Raw genomic sequence first — 8804 nt, 5'->3', positions numbered from 1 at the left:
GGTAAAACGTTTTGCTTTATTACCACAAACACATATATAAAATATAATACAATATAATTTACAAGTGTGACAATTTACAATAAATAATAATACAAATGTACCAAAAGGTCATGAAAAGACAATCAAAACTATCACAATATATGAAACTTCCATTGGGTTACAAAAACGTACACTACTTCCTTCTTTTGTAAGAAATGTTGCATTTTCTAACAAGACCCCAACAATAGGCCCCCATCATTGAAGGATCCCATCGTCCCTGGTACCTTTTCTCCATTGCCATTATATCTTGGTGGAATCTTTCCCCCTGTTCGTCGCTGAGAGCACCTAGGTTAGCAGGAAAGAAGCTGAGGTGGGAGTGCAAAAAGTGGATTTTTAAAGACATCCTACAACCCAACTCTTTGTATTTCTGTATCATGTCCTGTACGATTTCTGTGTAACTCTCAGCTTTGTTATTGCCCAGAAAGTTGCGCACAACACACTTAAATGCTGTCCAGGCAGCTAGCTCAGCACTGTTTAACTTGCTGTCAAAGCTATCATCAAGCATTAATTTCCTAATTTGGGGACCAATAAACACTCCCGCTGAAATCTTAGCATCACTCAGGTTAGGGAACTTATCTCGCAAATACTTGAAACCTTCACCAGATGTGTCCATGGCTTTGACAAAGTTTTTCATAAGTCCTAACTTGATATGAAGTGGCGGTAGTAATATCTTATTAGGATCTACCAAAGGAGCGTATTTGACGTTGCATTCTCCAGGTACGTAATTCACTCTAGGTTCCCATTTCTTCACTTCATAATGTTTGTCATCAGCTCGGCTATCCCATAAACATAAAAAACATTGGTACTTCGTGTAACCGCACTGCAGTCCTAATAAAATACCAACTACCTTGAGATCACAACATATTTGCCAACAATGGTCCTTGTAATTTATAAGATTTAGCAAAGTTGACATGGTGTCATAGGATTCCTTAATCTTCACTGAGTGCGCAAGTGGTATAGAAGGTTTTTTATTTCCATTATGTAAAAGGACAGCTTTAAGGCTGACCTTTGACGCGTCGATAAATAACCTCCATTCTTCTGGAACATAAGGAATTCCTAGCTCCGCCATCAACCCATTTATATCCGTACATACGCACACATTATCTTGCATTGAGAAATAGCTTGAAAATTGAACATGCCTTTTCCTGTACACTGATATGTTCGTTTCTGCATCCAATAAGTTCCACTGCTGGAGCCTTGATCTCAGAAGTTCCGCCTCTTGTTTTGTCAGGTGCAAATCACGGACTAGGTCATTAAATTCACATTGCCGGATGAAATGTGGCTCGCGAACACAGTCAGGGATGAACGTTGGATCCTTGGATGTACATGTTGATGTCGATGGTTCATCAAGGTCATGATCATCATCAGAGTCTTTTGGCCATATCTCTTCCCAGTTGGTAGGGGGCTCGGGAAGTGGAAGGGAATAGGTCTAATTGCGGATTTAACGTTGGGATAACTTATTGTGTATTTGCTTTTTTTAGAATGTCCCTTAACTACTGTGAGACAAAAATAACAATCATCCAGATGGTTGGTGGGTTCTCTCCACACCATTGGTACAGCAAATTTCATGAACCTCCGTTTCCCTTTGGCCCATGCAAGTAAAGTGACGTAGCACGACGCACAAATTATGTTGGGTGCCCAAGTTTTGTCCTGATCTCCCACACGACATCCGAAATATATATATAATATGCTAGTTTCACCGATGGCGTAATGGATCTACACTGTCCTTTAACTACAAACTGGCCACACACATAACAAAAACTATTTGGTGAGTTAACACACGAACGCCGTCCTCTTGACGCAATTGTACTGATCACAAACTAAACTTCTGGTCTTAGTTGGGTATAATGCCGTTAAGATCAAACATGAAAGCACTCTTAGCAGCAAAGACAACTTTGAAAGTGAAGTAGTGTTAAACCACACGTCAATATAAAAATGTACAAAACTCCCTCACCAGGTGTCAAGAACACAAGAAAGAAAGAAATGCGCGGGGGGAGGGGGGAAACGATACCGTAGTGGAAAATTCAGACTGCATTAGTTCATTGTTGTCAACAATGAGTCTGCATTCCATTCTTTCTTTCTTTTGCATTCTGTTACATTTGATAACAAATATTGATAACCATTTCATGAACAAAACGAAAAAACTTGGAGAATTGTATTAAGATATACATATACTTTACGTTTAAAAAAAATATACGTTGGAAGTACATTCTATTTTTATACACGATTCTAATTTACAGAGAGCAATACAAGTGTGTTGTTGACTATTGTAAATATTCATTTTTATGTCTGTGTTTGTAGTTGTAAAGCAAATCGTTTTTACCCCAACTCAGGAGATCTGAAAGCATTACTATCAGGTGCAATAAACAGTGCTCACAGTATACATACAAATATATTTATTTCTCTAGAAAGAACAAAGCGGTTTTTACGAAACTTTTAGGGTTTATTAAATATAAATCAAGGTATACTTAGGTATAATTTCTATGTTACTATATGTAAGGGGACAGGAGCTAGGGGAATAAAATATCTGAAAAAGGGAAATTTTTGAGGGAATTTCCCGAAAATCCCTCTGTTACGGGAAAACTGTACGTGATGGAGAGAAACCGAGTGCATATTCGAATTCAGAGCAAAAAGTTCCTTTAAAATCAGGTGATTTTTCTCATGTAACAAACAAAAAGTTTAAATTTGTTAATAATTATTTACGTATGTTAGAGATAAAGAATAAGAACGTACTCAAAATTATCAATTTCACTGAGAGTACTGCTTATGTAAGAGAAGGGGTTCAAGTGTTTGAGATGGGTATACAAATTGCGTACCTGAGTAAGAGTAGATTAAATTGGCACTGCAAAAATAAAACAGAAACAACGGCGCAAAGTCCATTCACAGTGTCTTCAACGGCCCCAAATAAAACTTCGCCGTCGCATCTCATCAACAAATTATATTACCTAACAATATTCATTAAATAAATAAATAAATAAATAAATAAATAGAGCAGTTAACATACCCTATATGTACACTCATGTCCAAAGTTATTGTCGCATATATATAACTGCCTTCTTGTAAGAAAATAATTTGATAATGATTTTGCAGGGTACTTTTAATACTGATACTTTGTGTATAATCGGGAAATGTATACTTGTGGTAAGTTTCATAGAAAAAGAATTATAAATACGAAAATTAGAATGAGTAAAACGAAATGTTGCTAAATGGACAAGAAAATTTTATTTTCGTTTTATTGTTCTCATTTACTACTCTTTTGACCTGAAATTTTCCACATACATGTCTTTGCCGATTATACACATACTAACATTATAGAAAATACCGGGCGAATTCGTTATCAAATTACATTCCTAGAACAACATATTTATAGACATGCGACAATAATTTTGTACATCAGTGTACGTACATAACTACTGCATTCAGGAAGTCGAGCAGAAAGCATCAGAAACCATTGCATGTAACTGTGCATGTGCAAATGTTATGTTATATTCAGGCGTCATTCATGCGTCGAAGAAAGTAAAAAATGCACTTCAAAATATTTGTAGTGAAGCTTAATGGAAATATTCCATTAATACATACACACACACACACACACACACACATACACAAACACACACACACACACACACACACACACACACACATATATATATATATATATATATATATATATATATATATATATATATATATATATATATATATATATATATATATATATATATAGTTATCAAATGGGCTGTGATGGAAGACCAGGGTTCGATGATAAGTTATGTTAGAGCCTAACATGGGATCCGAACCAATTGAGCTTCCGTTATACTGAGAGAAAAAAAAATAAGTAGTGTACGCAAAATCGTTTGTAAATCCTGCAGGTTTTGGACTTAACGCACAGCAAACGTATAACTGAAAACGCATGTTTTATAATACTTTCTGTATGAGTGTTCCATCTGTACGTAGGCCTACTTTCCGTATGAAACAATATAGGCGGTCAGGATCTCATATACAAATGGACGTATATGACATATAGCTGACAAAGGTAACATACATATATGTACGACGGAGGACCCAAAAGAAACCGGACTTTCGTTCTTTAAAAATAATAATTTATTAGGAACTTTTATACCGTCCAATGCGCTCTGCGAAGTTCTTTTTACAGCCTCTACACCATCAAAACATTTTCCTTTTAGATTTATTTAATTCTCGGAAAATGTCATGTTAGTCAAAAAGTTTGGATCACTTCCAATCTGATTTTTCAAGTCCTGGCTCAAATTCAGACGAATGATTTGATTCTGTGTGAGCAGGCGAGAAACAAACTTAGCGGCAGCATGTCTCATTTGCAAAACCTCACGCTGGCACGAGCTCCAACTCACTCCTGCCTGTTTTGAAATATCATCGATCATGAAACGACGATCCTCGCTGATTTTGGGGCAGATTTGTTCGATGTTTTCGTCGTTTCGAAATGATGAAGAGCATCCAGAACGAGCATGATCTTCAACACTCATCTCACCACACTTAAAGCGCCCAAACCACTCAAAAAATTGTGTGCGGTTCATAGTATCCTTCTTGAAAGCTTGTTGAAGCATTTGGTAAGTTTTCGTTTCCGATTTTCCAAGTAGGAAGCAAACACACTCCTTGTTCCTTTGAATCTGCCGTAACGATTTCGCAGGCGGCAAACGAGTACATTTGAGAAAAACAATAATACGATCAAACGTTAACCTCTTATGGGGCGTTTACACTTGGTCGATTTAGTCGCACGGCTAAATCGACTCGTTGCATTGGCGACTAAATCGAAGCAACTAGGCCGAATCAGATCGATGGATGTGTTCAATTGTTTCAACCGAAATTGAATGCTGCTTGTCGACTCGCTCTCCTCTGGTCGATTCGAAATCGACTGGCAATTTTAAAGATGTCCAAGCAAGCAGTAATTGGTACAATTTGCGGTGTTATAGCAGAAGAAAATAGAACGTCTTTCAATTCAGTTGCCAGTCGATTAGTCGCCTTCGATCAACAAGCGATTAAATTGAAGTCCTGTTTACACGGTCGATTAAGTTGAAAGTGACGTCAATTCAACTGAATCGAACGCAAATCGACTAAGTGTAAACGCCCCATTATGGGGCGTTTACACTTGGTCGATTTAGTCGCACGGCTAAATCGACTCGCTGCATTTGCGACTAAATCGAAGCAACTAGACCGAATGAGATCGATGGATGTGTTCAACTGTTTTAACCAAAATTGAATGCTGCTTGTCGACTCGCTCTCCTCTGGTCGATTCGAAATCGACTGGCAATTTTAAAGATGTCCAAGGAAAAAGTAATTGGTACAATTTGCGGTGTTATAGCAGAAAAAAATAGAATCGACCACAGAAAATAGAACGTCTTTCAATTCATTTGCTAGTCGATTAGTCGCTTTCGATCAACAAGCGATTAAGTTGAAGTCCTGTTTACACGGTCTATTAAGTTGAAAGTGACGTCAATTCAACTGAATCGAACGCAAATCGACTAAGTGTAAACGCCCCATTACGCAGACGCCGCTTGGCAAACTGATCTGGGAAGTTCTCTACTAGACCTTCCTAGCAGGAGAACTCTCTACTACGCCTAGGAACGGCAGCGCTCTTTCAATCCGGTTTCTTTTGGATCCCCCTCGTATGTAATATAAGGAAGACCGTTAGATATCAGACATCCTGCAACGCCATGATGTAACATCTAACGGCAGTGCCTATGTAGCATACGAATAACGTATGTTCCGTACCGTAATTGCGGGCTACTTGGACCCTTAACGGGCTACTTGGACCCATACCAAAAATTCGTTTAAAGTCCCATATGCAATGCAATAATGAGTGAGTTCAGAGTTAGATCCATTAGATGGGATCATAATACAGGCGTACACACATTGAAACTAGTTCTGTGGTAGGCTACGATTGAGCAGCATCGGTAAGAAAGGTCGTTGACGAAAAGAGTGTATTTATTGACCGCCAAACTTTCATGTGTGGATACTATTTGCAAGGAAGTGGAACCAATGCTAAGTAAACACATAAGTAGTTATATATAGGTTAATGAAACTGACATGGTAAACTTTCTCATATACAATAAGATGTCTGCGTAATTGCATTATTTATGAAGTGTGTACATATAACCTGAAAACCATGGATATTTTGTCCCACCACATCTTTTGTTATCTTTATCCCACCCCATCCTTTGTTATCCTTATCAATGAAACATAAATGTCTGTTGTCACGTGTCACACAAGTAAGAACTTTTCATTATTTCCTTAAGGATACCGGTACAAAATGGTACATCAATATAAAAGATTGCCTGCAGGTCGAAAATATGCTGATTTTTCATAACAGCTTGAAGAATGTTTACCAGCAATTCAGTCGGGGAAAATGTCACAAAAAGAAACAGAAGCTCACTTCAAGATAAGTCGTTCCACCATAGAAAGAAGATTAAAGAACAGGTCAAGGCAGAATCCGGGCCATCTGAAAGTGTTCACTGAAGAAGAAGACTTAGCCTTCGCTAGTCATCTTGATAAAGTTTGTGATTTCGGATTCCTCGTTAATTAACTTGGTTTCTGATTTATTGTGAAGTCCTATTTAGCCATGCATGGGAGAACTGTCATTGCTTTCTAAGACAATCTTCCCAGTCGAGATTGGGTGAAGTTATTTTATAAACTGCACCTCCAGTCAACGACTAGATTTACTGCTAATATACATAGGGCTCGTGCAGCTGTAGAAGAAAATGTAATCAGCTATTACAGTCATTATATTTGATAGTACCTCTTAACATGTTCTCTTTGTGGCTTGCAGTAAATAAACAGTGTTGTTCTTGGAACACCTATGTCCTATTTAGTCTCAGAGCAGATTTCAATGGTTTTCTGTAGGAAAATATGGGGGTGGGTTCAAGTAGCCCGAACGCGAGCCTTACTAGGACCCATTTTTTACAATAATCGTCTGTGTTTTGTTTTCAATATATGTAACTAAAACTGTCCTCGATATATACAATAAAGCCTGTAGTTCTACTTAATATGGGTTATGACAATAACTTTCAAGTTTTCGTGGATGAAAACACACTGAAAGAATGAATTTATTGCAAAATTGGGTCCAAGTAGCCCGCATCTACGGTACTGATTTCTATAGTAAGCTAAAGAATTCCATATATCTGTACAATATGCCGCTGTTCGGAGAACGGGTTTTTCTCAGTGCGGGAAATGAAATTCGGGTCTCATGTGTCCAAGTCGCATATATAAACCCATATAGAATCACGAGGAAGTTCTAATGAATGAGTTTAAAACCAACGCTCGACTTAATCTCAACTCCGGTTACAACTATTTTTTTTTTTTTTTTTTTAATATCGAACGTTAATCGGACATTTGGAAAGCTATTGTTTCCCGATCTCTGAGAAGAGGAAAATAAGAGATATGTTAACAATGACAGTTACAAGTGACACGTAATTACGGAGGGTAATAGATTAATTGACACGACCAGTAACTTTCTCCTGTTTTGGTCACGGTGAATGTACTTGACGGATTTCCTTATTGTGTTAATGTGGAGGAAAGATCTCAAATCTTTTTATTGTCTGCGTCCATCGATTAAATTGAAATCCCAGAACAACGGAAGAAGGCAAGCAATTGGCTTTTTGAAGAAATCGGAGAAGTACGTATTAATAATATGGATCAGGTACATTAACCGAAGGCTCAAAAATTTGATTATATTATTATTATTATTATTATTATTATTATTATTATTATTATTATTATTATTATTATTATTATTATTATTATTATTATTATTATTATAACCAACGACGCACAGTACCAGCACCTTTAATTATAAGTTTTTAAAATGCTATTTCGCTAGTCATTTTTTTTTTTTTAACTTTTGTATTACAAAATGAATTTCTCGACTTAAGTGGATTTGAACTGTGAAATAACAGTATATTTGCATTCATTTAAAATATAGCAGGTAGGCATGTAGCCAGAATTTTATTTCGAGGAGGAGCAAGGATATGGAAATCTTTGGAGGTTTCTGCTTTAGGAACTTCTTTTATACCCTCTGTAGGTCTGCATGTTGCGACTTATACCACATTGACTTGATCCCTAGTCTTTCGTTGCAAGCGCTGCTATCGGCTGAAGGAACTATTTTTCGTAAGAAAAAAATAACCTCTCGTTTCTCTTTAAATTATAAGTATACACTTACTACAAAACACAATGAAACGAGTTCATCTGCTCATTTACAGAAGCAATATTCTTTTCTGCTAGCGGCCATAACATCAATCACCTTCTCAACATTAGGTGACACGTGGTAATGGATTGATAGGAGTGCAAGTTCTGTAAGCCACTTTCCACTTATTCTGTTTTGAAGGTAGTATTTGATTCTTTTCATCTTTGAAGAAAACGATCTTTCCACCAACGCGGTTGAAACAGGAAATAAAACTAAGATATTGAATAGCTTACTGATTGTTGGAAAGAAGGGTGGATTACAAGCATCGAACACATACATAATATTGACAGGTTTATTTGGTTCATAATACCATTTTTCATACCACATACGATACTCAGCCTTGAGGACGGATTCTGAAGAAAATTCAGTCCAATAGTTCTGGTATTTTTCGAGATCTTTTAGTTTTTCTTCCTCGGCATATCTTGGCAAAAATATTTCTAGAGAAGTATTATGTTCTCTAGAAACATAATTTAACAACTACAATGAACCCAATAATTACAAATATGGATGATAAATATTGGGTTGGTGCAATTTAAATTTGTCATTGCTT

The sequence above is a fragment of the Thermobia domestica genome, chromosome 3, assembly GCF_964235325.1.
Source record: "Thermobia domestica chromosome 3, izTheDome1.hap1.1, whole genome shotgun sequence".
Lineage (NCBI taxonomy): Eukaryota > Metazoa > Arthropoda > Insecta > Zygentoma > Lepismatidae > Thermobia > Thermobia domestica.
This window is presented reverse-complemented; position numbering follows the sequence as displayed.